The sequence below is a fragment of the Chiloscyllium plagiosum genome, unplaced genomic scaffold, assembly GCF_037043375.1.
Source record: "Chiloscyllium plagiosum isolate Xiang-an unplaced genomic scaffold, Cpla_swu_hap1 HiC_scaffold_31, whole genome shotgun sequence".
NCBI classification, from domain to species: Eukaryota; Metazoa; Chordata; class Chondrichthyes; order Orectolobiformes; family Hemiscylliidae; genus Chiloscyllium; species Chiloscyllium plagiosum.
Genome location: NW_028270169.1, coordinates 40,879,867 through 40,904,932, shown reverse-complemented (window position 1 = coordinate 40,904,932; position 25,066 = coordinate 40,879,867). Strand labels below are relative to the sequence as shown.

Below are 25,066 nucleotides of genomic sequence, written 5' to 3'. Positions count from 1 at the left end.
GGCCAAGTGTATCTAAGATGGGGTAGATAGGTTCTTGTTTTAGTAAAGGGATCGGGTTTGTGGGGAGAAGGCAGGAGAATAAAGTTGAAAAACACATTGAATGGCAGAGCATACTCAAGGGGCTGAATGGCTTACTTCTGCTGCTATATCTTATGGACTGATGATGGTTTAACTGAGGGTCTCTACACCTCAGGTGAGGGGAGAGACTGACAAGGAAAGTCCTTCATGGTAATCTCAGTCCATGTAGTTGGCATTACTCTATATTGCAAGCCAACTGTTGAGCCAACAAGTGAACTGACCCCAAACTGTAAGAGATGCACTCTACTATTTCACTAGACATGACTCATACCAAAACAGCTAGCCTGACAGCCTCGTGAAAGTAATCTGAGACCCCATCATAACTCAGATGTGATTCCAGCATTTCTTGTATCTCCAAAAACATTCCCACAGTTTGGTTCCTTTTAACTTCATTTATCTAATTTGTCATGAAAGACTATAAAGCAATTTTTTTCTGGGGTTTGAGAGAGAAAATGACAACAAAAAAAGGACTATCAACTTGGCCCTGTTGCTCCTCAGAGGTGACTTTAACAACAATCTAGAAAGATGTGTCTTTAATGTAGTAAACTGGTTCTGTGTACTTCATAAGAGCATTATTAAACAATAATTTATATCTGAGTCACATAAAGGCCAAAATGCAAAGCATCGTCAAAAATCTAGAATTAAAAGTATTTTAAAGGCAGAATGAAAAGAACAGAGGTGGAGAAATTTAGAGAGGAAATTCCAGAGTTTAGAGCTTTGGCAGCTGAAGGCTAGTGATCCAATGGTGCTGTGATTGAAATCCAGCATGTTCAAAGGCTAGAATTGGAGGAACACATAGGGCTTTGGAGCTGGAGAAAATTACAGAATATTAGACAGTGTGAGATCATGGAGGGAATTGAAAATAAGAATGTAAAATTTAAAGTTAAGCACTTTTTAACCAGGAGCCAATGTAGGTTAATGAGCACAGGGGTGTTGGTTCAAGCGAATATGGTGAAGTTAAGACACAGGCAGCAGTATCTTGCATGATCACAATTTTATGGAGTGCAGATAATAAAAGATTAGTCAGAATTGTCAACTAGCAAAGACATGATGAAGTTTCAGCAGCAAATGATTTGAGGCTGAGTTGGGTGATGTTAGAAAGATAGAAATAAGCAGTATAGTGATAGCACAGATATGAGGCTGCAAGTTTAACTTAGAGCCAAATATGACACAAAGGTTATAAACAGTTTGATTCACCTGCAGGCAGTTACCAGAGAGAAGAAAGTAATTAAGTAAAAGAAAAACATACCTTTTTGATGGAGTACTTCAAATATCACCTTAAGGAGCAGTGGTTAGGCTGCAAGTTGACCAAATAATCCAAAAAACAGCAAGCCCATACATCAGGTATTAAGAAACTAGGAGGAATATTTGAACAAATACATTTGCACAATTTTCCAATCGCCACTGGCTTTTAAAACAGTGAATACTCTAGTTAAATCCGTTGCTCTCATTATTCTATTTTCTTATGTCTTCCTTTGTTACAGATGGACATTTACTTGCAAAGGTCAATTTTTTAAGATATATTCAATCCTTTATTTGGTTCTTCAACACATTAGGGGTTTTACCTATTTGGCCCAGGAGAAATTTAGTTTGTCTGAAACAAGTACAGAGAATGATGGAAAAGCTCAGTAGATTTAGCAGCATTCGTAGATAAAAAAGAGAATAAATGTTTTGAGTCCAGTATGTCTTTTCTTCAGTAGCACTCTCTGTTTTATTTCAGAAAGTGTTCAATTAAGTTATGTAGGCCAGACTTTACCAGCATTTTAATTGTGTCCAAGAGGCAGGAAGTCCTGAAAAATGACTTAGGAATTCATCAAAGGCTGTGCCCAATGTTTTCCTGTGCCTTGCAATTTTCTCAGCTTTGGGTAAGTTGCCAGAATGGTAGTCAATTGAATTGAACCAATTAATGGTCAATTAAGGACTACTTACCATCTCTACAGACATTTCCCTGCACTGAAAAGCCAATTGCTGTCTGAAGAGACTGCCTTGTGAAACTTGGCAGGCTTCAACATGTTCCATTTGTGGGAAGGGGTGCTCCTTTCTTTGGCACTTCCAGGCAAACATTGAAGCCTCCCCAGTAGAAAATGGCAATGCAATGCAACAGCAATGCTGTCAGTATCTCCCAAACCCATTAACATGTCTTCTCCCCAACCATCAGGGACTACTGGTTCCTATCCCTGACATGACCCAAGTCCAAGTAAGCCTCAGAAATGGCCACCACTACTGCTATGTAACACTGCCATGGTTGCTAAACTGCAAACATCTAATTAAGCTGGAGGTCTGATTGGGGTGGCCCATCTGGGGCAGCAGCCATTACAGCAGTTAATTGTTAGACCACCATAGGATATATGTTTCCCTAGACATTCACTTCAAATTGGGCTTGGTAGCAAAATTGAGACTTGTAGGACAAATGGGCAAGTGGCAGTATGGTACAAAATTGGTTAAGGAAGACAAATCAATGTGTTGTGATATACAGCTATTGTTCAGCATGGGAAAAAAAGATATAAAGTAGTACTGTCTAAAGTTCCATCCTAGGATTACTGCAATTCTTAATATACTTTATTGATTTGGATTGGAGGTCAGATTTTGAAATTTGAAGATGTAACAAAAGCATTGTAAACAACAAAGAAGATTGTAATTAATTTCAAGAGACCAAAAGACAGGATGGTGGAATGCACAGTCATATAACAGAAAGAATTTTGCACAGAAATTGCAAGATCATGCATTTTGGGATTATGATTGAGGAGAAAAAAATAACAATACAAGCTAAGTGGCATATATTTACAGTTCACATGAAACAGGAAGATCAAGGATGGTTGTACACAAATATTCAGACTGAGTTTCTCAAGAAGATGGATTACTGTTACAGTGACGATGTGGTTGTTATTCTTAGAACAGAGAAGGCTACAAGTAGATTTGATAAATCAAGGTTTAGTAAAGATATATCGTTATATAAAGGTTACTAAAGACACACTATTTCAATTGCAGCAGGTTAGTTAACCAGAAGGCAAAAATTTAAAGAACTATAGGCAACAAAATAAAAATAGCGATTTACAATACAAGTCATGATGTGGAGGTGGCATATGCAGGATTGGGGTGGACAAAGTTTAAAATAGGCAAAATTGAGGAATGCAGATGCTGGAAACCAGAGTTTAGATTAGAGTGGTGCTGGAAAAACACAGCAGGTCAGGCAGCATCTGAGGAGCAGGAAAATCGACGTTTTGGGCAAAAGCCCTTCATCAGGAATAGAGGCAGGAAGCCTCCAAGGTGGAGACATAAATGGGTGGGGTGGGGCTGGGGAGAAAGTAGCAAAGAGTACAATAGGTGAATGGGGGTGGGGATGGAGGTGATAGGTCAGAGGGGAGGGTGGAGCGAATAGGTGGGAAGTGAGATTGGAAGGTAGGACAGGTCATTAGGATGGTGCTGAGCTGGAAGGTTGGAACTGAGGTAAGATGGGGAGGGGAAACGAGGAAACTGGTGAAGTCCACATTGATGCCCTGGGGTAGAAGTGTTCCGGGGCAGAAGATGAGGCTTTCTTCCTCCAGGTGACAGGTGGTGAAGGAGCGGTGGTGGAGGAGGCCTAGGACTTGCATGTCCTCGGCACAGTGGGAGGGGGAGATGAAATGTTGGGCCACGGGGCGGTGGGGTTGGTTGGTGTGGGCTTTCCGGAGATGTTCCTTAAAGCGCTCTGCGAGGAGGCATCTAGTCTCCCCAATGTAGAGGAGACCGCATTGGGAGCAACGGATACAATAAATGACATTGGTGGATGTGCAGGTGAAACGTTGATGGATGTGGAAGGGTCCTTTTGGGCCTTGAATGGTGGTGAGGGATGAGGTGTGGGCGCAGCTTTTGCAATTCCTGCAGTGGCAGGGGAGGGTGCCAGGACAGGATGATGGTTTGTTGGGGGGCGTGGACCTGACTAGGTAGTCACGGAGGGAACGGTCTTTGTGGAAAGTGGAAATGGGTGGGGAAGGAAATATATCTCTGGTGGTGGGGTCCTTTTGGAGATGGCGGAAATGTCGGCGGATGATGCGGTTAATGTGGAGGTTGGTAGGGTGGAAAGTGAGGACCGGGGGTGGCCTGTCCTTGTTACAGTTGGAGGGGTAGGGTTTGAGGGCGGAGGTGCGGGATATGGATGAGATGCATTGGAGGGCATCTTCAACCACATGAGAAGGGAAATTGCGATCTTTAAGAAGAAAGCCATCTGGTGTGTTCTGTGGTGGAACAGGACCTCCTGGTAGCAGATATGGTGGCGGTGGAGGAATTGGGAATACGGGATGGCATTTTTGCAGGAGATAGGGTAGGAAGAGGTGTAATCCTGGTAGCTATGTGAGTCGGTGGGTTTGTAAAAAATGTCAGTGTCAAGTTGGTCGTCATTAATGGAGATGGAGAGGTCCAGGAAGGGGAGGGAGGTGTCAGAGATGGTCCAGGTAAATTTAAGGTCAGGGTGGAATGTGTTGGTGAAGTTGATGAACTGCTCAACCTCCTCGCGGGAGCACGAGGTGGTGCCGATGCAGTCATCAATGTAACGGAGGAAAAGGTGGGGAGTGGTGCCGGTGTAACCATGGAAGATGGACTGTTTTACGTAGCCAACAAAGAAACAGGCATAGCTGGGGCCCATACGGGTGCCCATGGCTACCCCTTTGGTCTGGAGGAAGTGGGAGGATTCGAAGGAGAAATTGTTAAGGGTGAGGACCAGTTCAGCCAAACGAATGAGAGTGTCAGTGGAAGGGTACTGGTGGGGACGTCGGGAGAGGAAGAAACGGAGGGCTTGGAGGCCCTGTTCATGGCAGATGGAGGTGTAGAGGGATTGGATGTCCATGGTGAAGATGAGGCGTAGCACAACACCAGGTTATAATCCAACAGCCTGTATTTGAAAGTACAAGCTTTCGGAGTGCTGCTCCTCCGTCAGGTACAACACAAGTAGTTAAGATTTAGATTGCACTGACAGATATGATGATGGAAATAGATTCAGTGTTAACCTTCTGAAAAAAAATTAGATCATTCTTGAAAAAAAAAAATTACTGGTCATGAGGAGAGATTGGGAGCAATTGGATTGTTCCTTGAAAAAAGCCAATGCAAACTCTCTGAGGAAATGGCATTCTTCTGTGCTTTAATATTTTAATTTTATATTGCACTACATTACTGCAAAAATAGAGCATATTAGAATTCTGGAGTGAAGAGTATATTAGAACAAATTACTAAATATGTGGAGCATTTCAGTGTTGCATGGAAAGTGTAGAGTGATGAGTATGTAAATGCCAGAGATTATTATAATTAGGAATACGGAATATACAGTGTCAGACAATGTTACACATATGCGGAATATATAAGCAAGTATTATACTGAGAAAGGTGGATACATCGTTGCACAGAATCCACACAAGGCAAAATTGTGAGAAGCTGTAAGATCGTGTTCTCAGGACTATGAACAAACAGTGGTTAGTTTCCAAAAGCACATAATTGGAACAATACGCCCAACAGCCCAAATTCTCACTCGTGTTCACATGTGAGACTGAAACATTTTCAAGGACTAAGTATTATGTTGTCCTATTATTTCATTTTCTTTTCAGAGTTAGTCCAAAAGGGAAATAAACTTCAGCCAACAGACTTTTCAGTATAGCCAAGAAAGCCTGAAAAATTCTGTACACTAGATATTTGCAGTCGCAATGTTCCAATTTGGTGATTACACAACTTCATCTAATTTTTCACCTTTAAGAAGTCTGTCTCCCATGACAGTCTAGCTTTGTACAGTTGCCAGTTGCTATTCTCAATGCCATGTCATTTCGATAGGTTGGGTGGCAGCATTTAGTAGAGGGCCAGTAAATTGTAGATAAATTAAAAATCATTTTGAATTCAGAAGGTTGAGGTTAGTGCCTGGATGTTCAAACTTAGCAAATTTTTTTTAAAAGTTCCAGATTTTGCCATTAAAAAGGGAGAAAATGTTGCTTGTCATTTATTATGATTGTAACTGCCCAGCGTATTCTCAGGCTTTTGTATGGCAATTTTTAAATCCTGAGCTTTCAGTTAGTGTCAATGCTGACTACATTGACATTGCCCATGATGATTTCTGAAGCTTAATCCTTTTAAGGCTTTTTATTTGTATCTTCTGGTTCAAGGTGAAGAATTGAAAGGTAGGTGTAGCCATCACTATACAAGATCATTGATCACAAGAGAGAGAAGAAATTAGAACATATGCTCTTTCCAAACAGTAGCTATTGAATTCAGGTAAGTTCTTAAAATTCCGAGTATTTCAGTGAGTGAGCTGATGAATGCATAAATAACTGAATGTGTGAGTGGGTGAATGAGTTAAAGAGGTGAGGTGGCAGATAAAGAACATCTTTTGTTTGAGTTCATTACTAATTAGCCTGTTAGAGTTTGTCAGCCTGGTGCCATTGATTATAGCTTGGGATGGGTGACATCCACATTAACCATGGTTGGCAAGGGTTAATCACTGTGATGAATACACATTCCATGGCAATCAAGTCCTAAAGTGGGACAGAAGCCCAAGAATTCTGGGCATCTCCCTACATAGAACATAGAAAAGTACAACACAATAAAGGCCCTTCATCCCTCATTGTTGTGCCAACCTTTTTATCCTACTCTAAGATCAAACTAACTTACATACTCTACATTTTACTTTCATCCATATGCCTATCTAAGAATTGCTTACATGTTCCTAAGGTATCTGGCTCTATTACCATTTCTGGCAGTGCATTCCATGCACCCATCATTCACAGTGTGAAGAATCTACCTCTCACAACTCCCCTAAACCCTCCTGCAATCAGTTTAAAAGTATGTCCCCTCGTGGTAGCCATTTCTGCCCTAGGAAAACATCTCTTGCTATCCAATCTATCTATGCCTCTCATCATCTTGTACACCTTTATCAAGTCACCTTTCATCCTTCTTCGCTCCAATAAGAAAAGTCCGAGCTCCCTCAACCATTCTTCATAAGACATGCCCTCCAGTCCAGACAGCATCCTGGTAGATCTCCTCTGCACCCTCTCTAAAACTCCCACATCCTTCCTATAATGAAGCGACCAGAACTGAACACAATATTCCAAGTGTGGTCTAACCAGGGCTTTGTAGAGTTGAAGCATAACCTCTTGGTTCTTAAACTCAATGCCCCTATTAATGAAAGCCAACACACCATACGTCTTAACAACCCTATCAACTTGGGTGGCAACTTTGAGGGATCTATGGACATGGACCCCAAGATCCCTCTGTTCCTCCACACTGCCAAGAATCTTGCTTTTAATCCTGTAATTTGCATTCAAATTTGACCTTCCAAAATGTATCACTTCTTACTTTTCCAGATTAAACTCTGTCAGCCACTTTTCAGCCCAGCTCTGCATCCTGTCAATGTCTTGTTGCAGCCTACAACAGCCCTCCACACTATCCACAACTCCACTAACCTTCGTGTCACTGGCAAACTTACTAACCCACCCTACCACTTCCTCAGCCAAGTCATTTATAAAAATCACAAAGAGTAGAGGTCCCAGAAATTGGGATGGCATGGTGGCACAGTGGTTAGCACTGCTGCCTCACAGTGCTAGGGATCCAGGTTCAATTCCAGCCTCAGGTGACTGTCTGTGTGGAGCTTGCACATTCTCCCCCTGTCTGTGTGGGTTTCCTCCGGGTGCTCAGGTTTCCTCCCACAGTCCAAAGATCTGCAGGTTAGGTGAATTGGTCATTGCTAAGTTGCCCGTAGAGTTAGGTGCATAAGTTAGGGGGAATAGGTCTGGGTGGGTTACTCTTCGGAGGGTCGGTGTGGACTAGTTGGGCCAAATAGGCCTGTTTCCACACTGTAGGGAATCTAATCTAATCTAATCAAACAGATCCCTGCGGAACACCACTGGTCACTGAGCTCCAAGCTGAATACTTTCCATCTACTACAACCCTCTGTCTTCTATGGGCCAGCTGATTCTGTATCCAGACAGCCAAATTTCCCTGTATCCCATGCCTCCTTATGCTCTGAATAAGCTTACCATGGGGAACCTTATCAAATGCCTTGCTAAAATCCATATACATAATATCCACTGCTCTACCTTCATCAATGTGTTTTGTCACATTCTCAAGGAATTCAATAAGGCTTTTGAGGCATGACCTGCCCCTCTCAAAGCCATGCTGACTGTCTCTAATCAAGCTATGCTTTTCCAAATAATCATAACTACTGACTCTCAGAATCCTCTCCAATAATTTGCCCACCACCAATGTAAGACTGACTGTTCTGTAATTCCCAGGGTTATCCCTATTCCCTTTCTTGAACAAGGGAACACATTTGCCACCCTCCAGTCATCTGGTGCTACTACAGTGGACAGTGAGGATGCAAAAGTCATTGCCAATGGTGCAGCAATCTTTTCCCTCACTTGGGTATATCCCGTCTGGCCCAGGTGACATATCTATTCTCATGTTTTTCAAAATTTCCAATACATCCTCCTTCTTGACATCAACCTGTTCAAGTGTATCAGCCTATTTCATGCTGTCCTCAGGACGTTGATAGGGAGGGATTCAGTGATGGCTTGCTATTGAACATCATAGACTTAGATTCTTCCTTGTTTGAGATGGTCTTTGGCTGGTACTTAAGTGACACAGATGCTACTTGACACTTGTCAGCCCAAGTTTTGACATTGTCTAGGGCTTGCTGATTTAGACATGGAGTCTAAATTTCAATCATCAGATGAACATCACCATTTATAAAGGAACAAAGGTCATTGATTAAGCAGCTGAAATTTTTGAGCCTAGGGCACTAATTTGAGTGATTAGTGCCCTAGCACTAGTGCCACTGCAATTCCTGCAGTGATGTCCTGGAGCTGAAATGACTACCCTCCAAGAACCACAACCATCCTACTTTGCACTAGAAATTTGTCTTTGAGAAAGTTGTGGTGAGATGTCTTCTTGAACTTTGCAGTCCATATGGTGTAGATACACCCACAGGCCTTTGAGCAAGAGATTTCCTGGATTTTGACCCAGCAGTAGTGAAGGAATGATGATATTGTTTCAACTTAGGATGGTATGTGGCTTGCTGGTAATGGTATGTGCATGCAAATACTGTTCTTACCCTACAAAGGAGTTGCTTTTGGTTCAGTAGATTGCTGCAATGTGTTGCTTCTTTTGTATACCATGGTGGAGGGAGTGAATGTTAATTGTAGAGGATGAGTGCCAAGCATGTGTGCAGTCATTGTTCTGGATGATGGTGAACCTCAGGAGTGTTGTTGGAGATGCATACAGCCAGGCAAGTAAAGAATATTTCAACATGTTCCTCATTTCTGCCTTCCTTCTGACAAGAATTAGAGAGTAAATGTCTATAACATGCCCTCTTTAGCTGCTCCAGGTGTGCAGAGCAACATCATCATAGCTTGTAGCACACTCTCTGAACCCCCTCAACCCCAATAATTTAGCACAGTTCTCCATACAGTGGGACATGGAGGACTTGAACAAAGAGGGCCATGGAATGTCTCTACATTGACCTTTGACACAGGACTTTATTCTAATATAATCAACATAAGCCATTGTCATGTAAATGCAGTGGGAGATTTTAAGTGCTGCACGATCATCAATATCTTAATTCGCATAATCACCACAAAAGACAGCACTGCATTTAAGAGCATTGTGGCAAATGCTTACAGGTTAAGGTAGGAAGAAATCGGCTGTGCCCTTGTTGAGCCTGTGAGATTTTGGATTCTTTTTGTGAACCATCTTCAATGACCAGAATTTGTATTTCACAAAATCAGATATTGCATGTAATTCACACGCAGGTAATATGGTCAGAGATTAATTCAAACTGTACTGTGAAAGTGCCTGATAATGCAATTGTAGTTTGAAGGTTCTGACACTGCTCATAAGTAGAGCCCACATGCTCAGACAGAATAAAAAACACCTACTCTGCCCACTCCAAGTGTGGGCATAGCACATTTACATTGCATATTTCTAATTCACAATAGTATAGAAGGCAATGCAGGTTGCATTTGAAAAATGAGTCACAGGCTCAACCTAATAATTAATATCCATATTCCTTTCTCTTGGCACTCCCTTGTCAAGGCCATGAGTACTGAGCTTCCAAATGTTCCAAAACACTTTTTTCAAATTATGACTTTATTTCTCTCATTACATCCTGAGATCCAGCCTTTAAGCTTAGTCATGCCAACCATCATGCTGCACAGTTACCCTGACAGGTAGATTTCAAAGCATAGCTGAAAATGTGTTGCTGGTAAAGCACAACATGTCAGGCAGCATCCAAGGAACAGGAGAATCAACGTTTCGGGCATAAGCCCTTCATCAGGCTTATGCCCGAAACGTCGATTCTCCTGTTCCTTGGATGCTGCCTGACCTGCTGTGCTTTACCAGCAACACATTTTCAGCTCTGATCTCCAGCATCTGCAGACCTCACTTTCTCCTCAAAGATTTCAAAGCATAGCCATCTTATCAAGTTCAGCATTCATGACAATTAGAGTAACTCAGTCATAAGCATTTTCCTACTCAATTGCTGCAACTGCAAGTTTAAGGTCTTTCAAGTTTCAATCTATGTTTGAAATCTTTGCATGTTTGATTGGTTGTTGGGCTTTCCATAGAATTGCTACAGTGTGGAAACAGGCCATTCGGTCCAACAAGTCCACACCAGCCCTCCGAAGAGTATCCCACCAAGACCGATCCCCCTACCCTATAATTCTGCATTTCCCATGGTTATTGCACCTAACATACACATCCTTGGACATTACAAATAATTTAGCACGGCCAAACCACTTAATTTCCTGGGTTAAACAAAGGATTTGAGTGGGTAGGAATGGGATTTGAGTGTAACTAGTGTGGCTGTCAGATGGTTGCACTGATTCAACTTAACTGAACCTCATCATTACGTAGTTTGCAATATGCATCATCCTGGTGCATTGACCGTCTGATGTTTCACCTCTTCCATCTCTAATGAGGCTTGGTACTCTGTAACTTGTTTCCTGGTCAGGTCAAAATCTTATATCTCTACAATGTTGAGCAGAGTATAGGACATTAGGACTGTGAACTCTGGTTGGTTTATATTGAAAAGTGCCTTCAGTTCTATTGAGAATGAAATTGTTTGCTCAATCACACATTCATTGTTGCATGGTTGTCATTGTTGCAATCCTGGGTATCTTTGCTTGGGTTCCTCAAAGATAATAATAGCCACATTTTCAATATTACTGTTTGTCTCCAACCTATAATTTCCAGCAATGTGGAAAGTTTATGAAGAGATGAGTGAGGGGGAACAAGGCAAAAATATCATGACAACTGGATCAGAATCTTGCATACAATAGCATGAATATCCTTTTGTGATCCCACTCTGAATGTATATTGATAGTAAATTGCAAATGTTTCCAAACTGACACTTTTGGATGGATCTGGTTTGCCAAACATATATAATCAGTAATATTTTCTGGCAATGGGAAGCCAGTTCGAACCACAAACCTAAGAGACCAGCCCTATGACTGGCATCTCATATAAAGTGTCTGTCATTGCAAACCTGACATCAGTTATCTGTATGATGCATTTAAATGATACCAACTGCAAAAATATCTAATGTTGCAGGCCAACTCCTGGGAGGTGTTTGAGGCAAAGTTGAGGAAAATGATGACTGACGAAACTGGTAAAAGCATGGCAACCTGATCCACTAGGCAGCAGGTCTTCTTCCAGTAGGTGACAAAGGTCTACAATGTATGGACACAATAGGCTGAAAGCCCTGGGAAACAGCTGTTCAAACATGTGAAGTAAGTTTATTTTCTACCTGGATACCTATAGTTATGGATTCATGGTTTCTAGAATCTACATTCCTCATTTGGAACAGCAGGTCCATGAGGAGAACACTGCTGATACTGTGTAGTTTGCTGCTAGTTACCCTAGCATTGGTGTTGATGATCTTGGTCACCTTGCTCTTTATTTGAGGTCAAACTAAAACAGTATAGATAGCACCCATGCTGACCTGGTATATACAGAGTCCAGTTATGCAGACCACCAAAATGGTGAAACTCACTTCTGAAGTAGCGAAAGCATAGTAGTAGAAATCAGCTGTAAGTACATGACCAAAAAACATCTGGATTTTCAGTACTCACAAGATTATTTCCCTTCCATTTCTTCTGACCTCTCAATTGATGCTGTGCTCACCCATTGCTTTCAGTGGCAACTTTCAAGAAGCTTAGGAAACCCATGTACACTAAATTACATACTAAAACTCCTGTTAAGAAAGCTGTTATGGAGCTGTTAATATTTTAAATATGTTAGCATATATACTGTTGTCAATCCAACTGTGCTAAGGAGATTGCTCACACACTGTTTAATCAACTACAGTTAAAAATAGAAGTCAGCAGGTTGAAGCTAGCTTCCCAACACTTTCAGTTTCAGCACTTTGAAGACCCTATCCATTTTCAATCGCATTCACTTTTAGGAGCTAACCTTTCATCCCCACCACCCAACAGAGTCTAAAATAAGAAGTATAAAAGAGTTTTTAAACTTATTGTAAAATTACACACAGAAATTAAAAAGGGAAAAATAAATGGGTATTGAGATATACATTATATATACATAAACGAAAGAAAACGTAAAATGTATTTTTTTAAATGCCTTCAACAAAAATTACACTCTGAAGGAAAGACACTGAAATTCAATGTTCATGGCCAGAGGTTTTGCTTGATAGTAGTTAAGACTTCTCATGCTGTTAGAAACTCACTTGTATTTGATTGGATGAGCCAAGCTTAATCAATAAGCATTATAAATTCACATTCTTTATATATTTTGATACAAAATGTATCAGTGGCAATCTGGATTGACAATAGCAATCTAGATCCTAACCAGTGAGACAAAAACAAGAACTTTTCTTGTGGATATAATTTATTAATAACTCAGTCTTACAGCCCTTTCCAGACATCAGTCTCACCTATTCCTCTTTTGTAGATTTTATTTTTAATTAATCTGTTCAGAAATGTTATTACACACATTTGAAGCAGGTGGGATATGAACCTGGGTTGCCTGACTCAGAGGCGGGGGCACTAGCAAAGCACCACAGGCACCTCCAAATGTTATCCTTTTGTATTTCTTTTAGAGATTCTAATCCCCTGGTTATATTTTTTTAACCCCCCACACTACCACCTAACTGTAGTACAGCCTACTTTTCCCCAGCACCTATGTTGTGTGTGTGCAAGTGTGAGACACAGTGAAAGACAATAGGTGTACAAAACTTTATTCAATCTCCACCACCAGGAAGAAAGAAAACACCCAAATGGCCAGTGACAAGCAATGCCCTTCACATCAAAGGGCAATGCTGCGTGATCAAAAAGGTGAAGAAGGCAGGGATGAAATCAAAATAGAGTTGGAGGGGGAAATAATACACTCTATTCCCTGTGGTGCCCATCTTTCACTGAAAATCTCGAGGGTGTTGGTGGACACCGCGTGCTCCTCCTCCAAGGACACCCGGGCTCTGACATACCCAGGGAAGAGGGTCAGGCAGTCGGCCATAATGACCCCCTCCACAGTCCGCTGTTAACCTTTTTTATTTATTTATTTATTTCTTAACAAGCAGTTGGGCGGTTCCTGTGTTTATTTTTTTTTCTTTTTTTTTTAATTTAACCCCCACACTACCACCTAAGTGCGGTAGTGCTTATTTTATCCCCAGCACCCATGGTGTGTGTGCGCAGGTGTGAGACACAGTGAAAGACACAAAGTGCACGAATCTTTATTCAATTTCCACCACCAGGAAGATAGGAAAACACCCGGTTGGCCAGTGACAAACACTGCCCTTCACATCAGAGGGCAGTGCTGTGTGATCAAAACAGTGAAGGGGAGGGTAGGGACTAAATCAAAATAGAGTTGGAGGGAGAAATGATGCACTCCACTCCCTGCGGTGCCCACCTCTCCCTGAACAACTCCAGGGTGTTGGTGGATACCACGTGCTCCTTCTCCAAGGACACCCGGGTTCTGCCATACCCAGGGAAGAGGGTCAGGCAGTCGGCCATAATGACCCCCTCCACAGTCCGCTGTTAACCTTTTTTATTCAACCAGTCAATTAATTAATCAATTGACCCCAATTACCAGCTTAATCTGCCCATTTACCTTCTCCATTCTCACCATCCAAGGCCACAGACATGCCTTTCAGGAGAAGGAGTGAGTTACCTGTACTTCACTCAATCTATTCTACTATATTTGCTGCTCACATGGTCTACTATACACTGGGGAGACAAAACAGAGGTTGGGTGACTGCTTTGCAGAACACCTACATTCAGTCCATAAAAATGATCCCGAGCTCCCAATTTCCTGCCACTTCAACACACCACCATGTTCCTTGGTCAACATTTCTGTCACAGGCCTGCTGCACTGAGCCTCAACGCAAGCTCGAAGAACATCTCATTTTCTGTTTGAGAACCCTGAAGTCTCTAGGACTCAACATCAAGTTCAATAACTTTAGAGCCTGATTCTGTTCTTCCTTTTTTTCACCCATCCCCACACCCAGCTATGTCTGGGCCCATTCAGCACAGCTAACCTATTTTCTCACTCTTTGCTCTTATTATCTTTTATTCAGCTTTTTTTCTATCCTAGCCTGCTCTCAGTTATCTCTTAGTTTACCTGTCCCTTTTAACTCTCTCTCTCTAGGCTCCATCTCCACCTTAGCCCCTCCTCTTGCTAATACCATTAAAGGGTAAAGCAGGGATGTATGTGGCTAAAAGGAGCTAGAACATTAATGGCAAAGGAGTGGAAGGATTGATGGGTCAAAGTTGAGACACAACTAATCCTAGCATTGGGTTACAGTAGATCTAAGACTTAGACTGGAGCCAGTCAAGCAGTGGGCCACAATCATATGGTGTGGCCTGCCCCCTCCAGAAAGGCTTGGGATTGGGCCACAGTCAGTCTACGCTGAGCCGCTATCACTCCAGGAGTGGTGCTGGTTTTGTGTTGCAGAAGGAATGGCAACAGTCATAGAGGGCACTTGGATGTGCTTGAATGGGAGGACTTAGTAGGCAAGGAGTATACAGTTTCATTGTGTGCAATCAAGGAAAGTAAGGGTGCATAGAGCATCAGGACATATTGGAACCTGGATTGTGATCAGCCCTGGAGGCAAAATGAAGACATCAATTATAACATGGAGGGTATTGGTTGAAAGTTTGGTGGAGGGGGTGCATGGTAAGATGGAAAATGTGGGATCTTTATTGGTGACAAAGGTCTGCTGATACTCTACTTCACAGACAAATAGTGAATCTCAACTCCTTGCCTGGGCAAACAACTGTGCAATTCTCTTTCAGTTTGGAAAAGAATATATCCAAAGTGAGAGCAGCAAGTTTTATTGTTGCTGGAGGAATGAAGGAGTTAGGCTTAGATTTTAATAGCAACTGAAGAAACATCCCATTATTCATGGAATACCATGAATCATAGGAATATAAAAACTGACAATAAGAACTTCATTAAATATATATTTTAAAGAAAGGTCAAAGTGAACATATGTCCTTAGAAAATGAATCTGGGGAGACAATTTTGGGAAATGCAGAGGAGTTAAGAGGATATTTTGCATCAATGAAGGCAAGTGATCAAAATTAGGAAGATGTGGTGAATTAAAGAGTAGAGGCAAGGCAGGATAGAAAGTTATTAATAAAGGAAATGATGAACATACTGTGTCAGGAAGTGTAAAGAACATAAATCTAAGAGTAAATCAACAGATAAGGCTCGATGTTATAAAATTAGAAGCAGACAAAACTAAAGACTCTGTATCTGAATGCACCTAGTATTCAAAACAGAACAGATAAATTGACAGCGCAAACTAAAATAAAGAAGTTCAATCTGATTATAGAAATATGGCTGTGCATAATATTGATTGGGACCTTAATATTGAAAGAAAATAATATTTAGCAAGGTTAAACACTTGGAAAAAGTGGAGGTAAAGCTCACTTAATTAATGATGGTATTAAGACAATAAAGGATGACCTAAATTCAGGATATAAGGATGTAGTAGTGATTGGATAGGGATGAGAAATGATAAAGGCAAGAAGTTATCTGTGGAGTAATGTATAGGCCCTAACAGTAAACACATGCTAGAATGGAATATAATGAAACATAATGGCAACTTGCCAGAAAAGTAGTGATAATCATGAAGGATTTTAATCTACATATAGGCTGGAAAAATCAGGTGGGCAAGGGTAGACTATATTAGCTTCTCATCTAGTGTTTTCAGGATAGTTTCTTAGAACAGAGTACACTGAAGCCAACCAAAGTGCAGGCTAAATTAGAGCTTGTATTGTGCAATGAGATAGGAATACTAATCTTGCTTATTCAGGCTACAGGGAGATTATGCTTCATTCTAGAGTACTTCCAAATTTGTAAACATGGACAGGTTATCCCACTACCTACAGCAATGAATGAATGCACTGTATCAGTTCCATGGACTAGCCCAATCGAAAATCTTCCTTTTTCTGACCATCATTCTTTTATCCCAGAGGCGAGTTCAGTTATTCCTCCATTATCAGTACATGAGGAAAGGTGTGAAAGATAAAATGATATATTTCCCAAAGAGTGTGTTGAAGTTTGTCCCCCTAATACAGAGAAAAGCATGAATAGGATTCAAACTACAAGTTCCTTCCTTTCTCTTTTCTTCATTTCTTCCTCTAGATGCTGAAGATTTGCCCACTGAGTCCTCCCTTTGTTGATCCCACTTCAGTCCTTTTGCCTACAGGTTCTTGGCCTGGGATTCCATTGACCCAGCATGATGGTTGGCTTCAGCAATGAGATGGGTCCTTGAGTCGATTTTTGCTGTGTCTTCAGCAGCATGGTGGCCCAGGATTCCAATGGTCTGAGATTTGGTGGTTTCAATGTCAGCTTTCTACAATGATGGAGAATGTGGTTTGTGTGTTTTCCTTGACCTTGGGAATCCATGAGCCATGAATTGAACAAAGATGGAGTTTATCTTAATTTTTTATGTGATTTCTGTTATTAATATCGGTGGCAAAGTATCATGACTTCAACACTTCACTGTTTTTTTTGTAACAATACAATTGACAATAAATTACTATTCTAATCTGTACCACAAGTGACAATCATTTCAAATTATACACCCAGTCTAGACACGATTCTTCAGTCCTACCAGAAAATGTGACCCACAGATGTCCCATCCATCTTCTAGAGATAGTGAGAATAGAACCATGAAGAAATTGAGGGTGGGCTGTGTGGGAGTGAGGAAACTATTAATAGCTAAAAGTTCAGTGCAGTTAAAAATATTGAGAAGTATTAGTGATTAAATGATAATGATTTAGAATAAAAGATTTTCAGCAATGCAAAGGATTATTGGTAAGTTCCAGTTCATTAATGAATAGTGTACATTTTTTTTTAGATTACATTACAGTGTGGAAACAGGCCCTTCGGTCCAACAAGTCCACACCGACCCGCCGAAGTGAAACCCACCCATACCCCTACATTTACCCCTTACCTAACACTACAGGCAATTTAGCATGGCCAATTCACCTGACCTGCACATCTTTGGATTGTGGGAGGAAACCGGAGCACCCGGAGGAAACCCACGCAGACACGGGGAGAATGTGCAAACTCCACACAGTCAGTCGCCTGAGGCTGGAATTGAACCTGGGTCTCTGACGCTGTGAGGCAGCAGTGCTAACCACTGTGCCACCGTGCCGCCCATTATTAGTGATACTTGCTGATGTGAGGTTCATTTGAAGCCAGGTCCAAACCTGTTAAATTCAAAGAATGCTTTCATCTATCACATCCGTATATATAGTGTAACTACTTAGTTAAAGATGTTCATCAGTATGAAGATAGACTTGCCTCTTTCTATATCCTTAGTATGATAATATACACTTTTGAATTGCCACGGAACCCTACAAACTTACTGTTCATAAACTGTGGGATTGAATATTGGTTTTAATTTAGCCTCAGTGTCCTGGCAGTTGCTTGCTTATTCTCTTGATGTTTTCACCATTATATTTCAATATTGCTGTTTCTTGTTTATTGACATGAGATCTTCAAGAAAACGTTAACCGTAAATGTTTTCCAAGTCTTGCAGAGGACTGCTATTTTTGTTCATCTAATGATCATAGAAGATTGCCATCCCTGCTGTGTATACTGGAAATTGGAGTGGCTATTATGAACAAGGATATTCATGTTCTTTTCCAATTTTGTCCTGCCCCTATCTCAACTCTGCTTTTTTTCCACCAAAAAAGAAGACTGCGTGACTCTTTGAAATTAAATCTGTTCCCACAAAAAGGTGCCAGCACACCAAGGGTGCAAGGTTCAGTGGCTGAGTTGTTGCGTAGCAATAGAGTACTAGTGTAAACATGATCTTTTGCAGCATATAAATGACAGTACCTATAAATTTTGAAGCCATATGATAGTTTACTTTGGCTGACCATGAGCATGCTCCCCCTTAGTCTGGTTCCTGAATGCAATAATAGAGCCAGGTGTAAAACAGCTGTGAGCCCTTCCTGTCTACACTGTATATACTTCCTGAGCAAAGCACAACGGTTTTATATGGCTGCCGCTAGCTCACCAAATATATTAATTTTGTGTTTCAGCTTGTTTAATGTTTGTATGTGGGCGTGAATATCTGATAAGTATAAGGGGGAAACATAACATTGCAATTTCATTGTAGCCTTTGTTTTTGAAAGAATGAAGAACAAATAAACAGAGGCCAGGCAAAAAATGTCTGCTTAGAATGGGAGAAAATATAGAACAGCTACACTGAATCAATGCAATATCTATTACAAAAAGTCTGAATAACAAATGACAAACATCATTAGAATTATACCTCATAGGATGACTCAGATTTCTGAGAAAACCACAGGAATTTTGAAGGAATACTATTAGATGTTCAAAAGAAATTAAAGTTACACCTATAATAAAGAATGTGAAGGATTTTATAACAGTGGTGAAAGTGTGTTCTTGATTTGCATCTTATCTCCCAAATTCAGTACCTGCCATGCAAGATGTCATAAAGTGAAATAAATGTAGAAACATGTTTGATCAGGGAAAATAGAAGTTCTACAAAAAAGCTTATTTATTTCAACTCATGCACTTCCAATTTAAATTGAAAATGGCAAATTGAATGAAAACAAAGAATTCTAAGGGTTTTAAAATTGTGGGGTTTCATAATATATTGCTTAAAATGTTGACAGTTTCTAAATCTTCTTGGCATTTTACATTCATGTGTGCACATTGTTTATCTGTGTTTGGTAGATTAACTATAATGTTGTATATCACTGATATCTCATACCAAACGAATAATAACTGAATGCCAGAATAACTCGCAAAATTACAGTTTCAATCTCTATGTTTCTCACTAATGTTTTTCAGAAGCTGTAGCCATGCATGTGACAGAACCAGAACTATTAACTAAACCGAACCATCCTGTGAGGAATAACTCTAATGATGTTTGTATCCTTTGGTAACAAGGTGTAGCATTTTTGTGACTTTAAAGTGTAATTTGTCCTCTATTTAAAGTATTTAATTTTTTTCAAGGAAGAACCTAAATTTGGGTAAAAAAAACAGCAGCCTCTGGTGAAACATAAGTTGAAACAGGGGAAGGAATAATAACCAAGGGGTAATTGGCAATATAGGATTTAAAAATTAGTCGCTATGGACAGATACAGAGAGAACTGGACAGTGTTTGTCAAACAGCTGAATGAAGGAATCATTATAAAAACTATTGAAAAGATTGCTTATCCATTCTCTCTTGACATAATAACTCTGCAGGTCCAAACATTTAGTTTCATTTGTTAATTACATCTCATCTGAACCACCTCTCTCAGTTGTTTGAAAGTCCAAAATAGAGCATAATGTGTGATGTATGACAAGTGAATTCATTTGACACTCTCGGTTGGTACTATAGATAAAAACAGCTGTAAATAGTAGAGAATCCAGAGTATATAGGCAGTTAAGTCAGCCAGTGCAGATGTCTGATAAATCCCAGAAGAAAAGTGAAAACTGAACTGGAAGGTAGTTCTGTTTGCAAATACTATGCAACATTCATTGCAGTCTCATTAGCTTAAAAAAAATCAAAGTTTAAGCTGACCTAACTATTTTTTCTAGCTACAACTTGTCCCACACAAATAGAATTCACAAGAGAATAAACAGATGCTGAAGATGACTGAAAAAAGATAGGGATACAGTAGGAATACTTGGTAAAAGTAACTGACATACTACATCATTAGAAAGGTTCTGGCATCAATTGTTTGTAATTTTCTGTACATTGAAACAAGTGCTTAATTCATCAACAAGGTGTTTATGCTGATATCAATGTACTTCTTAAGCTAGGAACAAGTATATTTTCAACTACTTTCTAGGACACAATGTTAGTCATTCAGACCCCAGTTTTATGCATTATGCCTGGCACAAGAGCCGTATTTCTTAGCATAAAGTTAGATTAGATTAGATCCCCTACGGTGTGGAAACAGGCCCTTCGGCCCAACAAGTCCACATTGACCCTCCAAAGAGTAACCCACCTAGACCTATTCCCTCTGACTAATGCACCTAACACTATGGGCAATCTAGCTTGGCCAATTCACCTAACCTGCAGAGCTTTGGACTGTTGCAGGAAACCGGAGCACCCGGAGGAAACCCGCGCAGACACAGGGAGAATGTGCAAACTCCACACAGACAGTCACCTGAGGTTAGAATCGAACCTGGGACCCTGGTGCTGTGAGGCAGTAGTAATAACCACTGAGCCACCATGCCGCCCCGGTGATGAGTTTATTATGTAAACACACCGACGTAAGAACTTGAAGAAAGTGACTAAAAATTTCCAAAAAGTAGATGCCTCAACAAAAAATGCACAACAGAAAACAGCCTTTAACACTTAAAAAGTAAATGCTTAAAGTGATTGAAAAGTTTATAGAAGCATCCCCACCCGGCCATGACTGGAGACAAAGACTGAGGAGGTAGGCAGGATTCAGGCAAGTTACATCCTTTTTCTAGCAAAAAACTGGATAAAGCAGGGAGAGGGTTAAAGGATCTTCCCCGAATTTGGCCTCAATGTGAGAACATGATTATTCCCTTAATCTTTGATTCAGATCATGAGATCAAAAGCCAGACCATTGGACAATGGATGGTATGGAGCTGCCTAAACATGTCAAATGCCATTTCACCTTATGAAATACTCAAAATCCCTGCTGGTAAATAACATCTCATTGTCTGTGAACAATACTTCCCAGAGTCCATGTATGGTAAACGATGCTTGCAGTTTTTCAGTCGTCACCCTTGAGTTTGATGAATGAACTCTATTCACATCCAACCACGTTGAATGGGCATCCACAATGACTAGGAACATTGACCCCATGAAAGGACTGGCATAGTTGGCATGCAACTGAATCCAGGGTTTATCTAGACATACCCACGAATATGGGAGAGATGCAGGCTGTAATTTTTGTCCTTGTTGACACTCTGGACACTGCCCCACCAACACAGCAATGTCACCAAACGTATCATCTTGCCAACATTTTCACTTTAGAATCTCCTGGATGACCCTGGTGGAGTTCAGCCAGTAGTTGGTAGTGATCTTTACTTGGGACAATCACTCTTGCTTCCCATAACAATATGCCATCCTTTACAGTGATCTTATCTCACTGTATCCAGAAAGGTTTTAATTCTGGTTGTGTTGGCTCTTTTGTTTTGTCCATCACCACTAACTGTCTAAATTTTGCCAGAATGAGAGCTTTTTGTGTCCACTGTCGGTTATTGTCAGTGATGACTGGAAGGGTGTCTGTAAAGTTTAAAACCAGAATGGACTCTTCCTGGGAGGCACCACTGCTGGTGTACCTACCAGTGGGATGCAGCTCAAGGTATCCGCATTTACCACTTGACTTCCCGGATAGGGTTCCAACTTGTAATTGTACGCAATGAGAATAAGGGCCCACCGTTGAATTTGACCAGAAGTTATGAAAGGCATGGCCTTGTCTCCTTTAAGTAGCCCTAGCAAGTGTTTGTGTTCTGATACTATTACAAATTTACATCTGCAAAGGTATTGTGGAGATTTCTCACACCAAAGATGGTCACCAAAGTATCCTTCTCTATCTGGGTGTATCTGCATTCAGCATCAGAGAGTCTGGGAAGCATACGCTATCAGGCGTTCTTCTCCGTTGGACTACCGGTGAGCCAAAATTACCCCAATACTGTACAGAAAGGCATCGCATGTCAGCACCACATCTCGCTTGGGACTGTACTGGACAAAAACTTTAAACAACAATAGTTGCTTTCTCACTCCCCTAAAGACTACTTCTTAGTGGCACAAACAGTGCCAAGGCTGATCCTTTTTCAATAGCAAATGTATATTTGCCAAATGGAGGTCAGGTTACATATGAATTTTCCATAATAATTCACCAACACAAGAAAAGGTTTAAACCCCAATACAGAAGAGGGAGCCGATGCACCCTTGATTGCCCTCACTTTATCTTCCAACATGTGTAATCTGGTCTTGTCAACTCTGTAGCCCAAGCAGGTCACTTGGCGTGCCTGGAAAACACATTTTTCCCTTCTAAGGTTTATGCCTGCCTAGGAGAAATACATGTTCAAGTTCTCCAAGTGCTCTTTATCGGTCTTCCTGATTATTAGCATGTCATACAGATAAATGGTAACCTGGGTTAGACCTTGTAAAATTTAGATTAGAGTTTTGACTTGTAAAATTTACTCCATCTGCTGGAAATGGGCTCAGGCTGATAATACCCCAAACGGCAGTCTTGTAATTTAGTACAAACCCTGATGTTTTTTAATTGTGGCATACTTCTGGGATTCCTTATCTGGTCACAACTGCATGTACACATGGGTCATGTCCAACTTCATAAAGGACAGCCCTCCCCCCAGTCAGGTTTGCGTGCAAACCCTCTATGTAAAGTATTGGTATTAACCTAGCTGAAAGAAGTGGTTTACAGTTTGCTTAAAATCCCCACAAAGGTGAACCAATCAGGCTTCACAATAGGTACAACTGGTGCTGCCCATTCCGCAAAATGTAATGGTTTGATGATTCCTTCACTTTCCAGCCTTTTGATTTTTGCCTTTACTTTTGCATATAAAGCACATGGTACTGGTTGGGCCATATAGAATCACAGAATTGCTTCCTGGACAACATACAAGGTGGCCTTGGCTCCTTTGGTAGTCCTTAGACCTTCCTGAAAAATATCTGGGTATTTAATTAGATTTCACTCAGGCAGCCAATTTCTAATTGAAAAATGTTGAGCCGACCAAGGTGAATCTTTCTGAACCAAATCCACCCATCAAGCTTGGGCCTGAACCTTTTACTACAATCAATTTTAACTGCACCAATTGCTTCTAATCGGAGACCAGAACTTAATCTGTAATGGTTCCTCATCTTTGTTCTCAGTCTGGCCAAAGTCTTGCGTAAACATAAGGGTTGGAGTCCAGAGTAAATTTTGTTAAAGCCTGATTATTCAATCACTGATAAAGCTGTGTCAGTATTGACCTCTATTAGAACCAGGTTACCACTTAACCAGACATTTATTTTGATTAGTTCTGAGTTAGATGTTGCTAAGCAATTTAACTGTTCCAAGCCACATGTGAATGAATTTTCCAGGAGGAGCTATCCAGAGTTGATTGGAAGGGGAGCCTAGCAGAGAAGATGATGAAGCAGAAATAGCCGAGTTTCAGGAGGTATTCAGGGAGGCACAACAGAAACTCACCCCAAGGAAGAAGAAACATAATAAGGGAAAGATGAGCCAACCATGGATGACAGGAGAAGTCAGGGACAGCACAAAAGCAAAATACAAAGTATACACTGTCGCAAAGATTAGTGGGAAACCAGAAGTTTGGAAGCCTTAAAAAAAATCCAGCATGGCACAATTAAAAGAAGGAGAGATGATGAAATGAGGGTAAACTAGCTAGTAATACAAAATGATGATTGCAAGAGATTTTTAGAGACGAGAAGCAAAAGTGGACATTGAACTGCTGGATAATGAGACTGGAAAAATAGTAATGGGGAGCAAAGAAACGAAGGAGGAATTGAAGAAATACTTTGCATCAGTCTTCATGATGGAAGTCACCAATAGTATGCTAAAACACCAAAAGAGTCAGGGAGCAGATGCCAGTGTAGTGATCATCACTAAGGAGTACATGCTGAGAAAGCTGGAAGATCTGAACATGGACAATTCACCTGGACTAAATGAACTACACCCCAAGGTTCTAAAAGACATTGCTGGGTGGTGTGTGGAAGTATTGGTGGTGATCTTTCAGGCATTACTGGAGTCAGAAAGGGTTCCAGAAGACTGAAAAATAGCTAATGTAAAACTCCTGTTTAAAAAGAGAGGGAAGAAAAGCAAGAAATTATAGACTGATTAGCCTGACCTCAGTCATTGGTAAGATGGTAGAGTTCATTATTCACAATGAGATTGCAAAGCACTTGGAAGTACATGGTAAAATAGGACTCAGTCAGCATGACTTCATCAAGGGGAGGTCATGTCTGACAAACCTATTAGATTTCTTTGAGGAGGTACAAACAAGTCAGACAAAGGAGAGCCAATGGATGTGATCTATTTGGATTTCCACAAAGGCCTTTGACAAGGTGTCACACAGGAGGCTGCTAAATAAGATAAGAGCCCTATGATATTAGGGGCAATGTACTGGCATGGATAGAGGATTCATTGACCAGCAAAAGGCAGAGTTAGGATAAAGGGGTCTTTTCACATGCCAGACAGTAACTAGTGGATTTCCATAGCGGTAAATCATGGGACCATAACTATTCACATTGTACATTTACAATGTACATGAAGAAACTGAGGGCATTGTTGCTAAGTTTGCAGATGACTCAAAGGTAGGTGAAGGGACAGAGTGTTCCAAAAGTGGAGAGGATATAGAAGGACTTGGACAGGCTCAGAGAATGAGCAAAGAAGGAGCAAATGGAACACAGTTTGGGTAAGTGTGAAATCACTCATAAGAACATGAGAAGTAGGAGCAGGAGTAGGCCATCTGGTCCTTCGAGCCCACTCTGCCATTCGATAAGATCATGGCTGAACTTATTTTGGCCTCAGCTCCATTTA

The 25,066-nt window shown here is 40.9% G+C and overlaps 1 long non-coding RNA gene across 1 annotated transcript in view; it reads left to right on the top strand.

The window, feature by feature from the left end:
• The window catches only part of LOC148141911 (uncharacterized), a 45,210-nt gene extending 28,210 nt beyond the window's left edge, over positions 1–17,000 (top strand). The window contains exons 2-3 of the long non-coding RNA XR_015752383.1: positions 11,634–11,812; positions 16,689–17,000. This is a non-coding gene — a long non-coding RNA (uncharacterized LOC148141911). The remainder of the gene's footprint in view (positions 1–11,633; positions 11,813–16,688) is intronic.
• Positions 17,001–25,066: the final 8,066 nt, after the last annotated feature.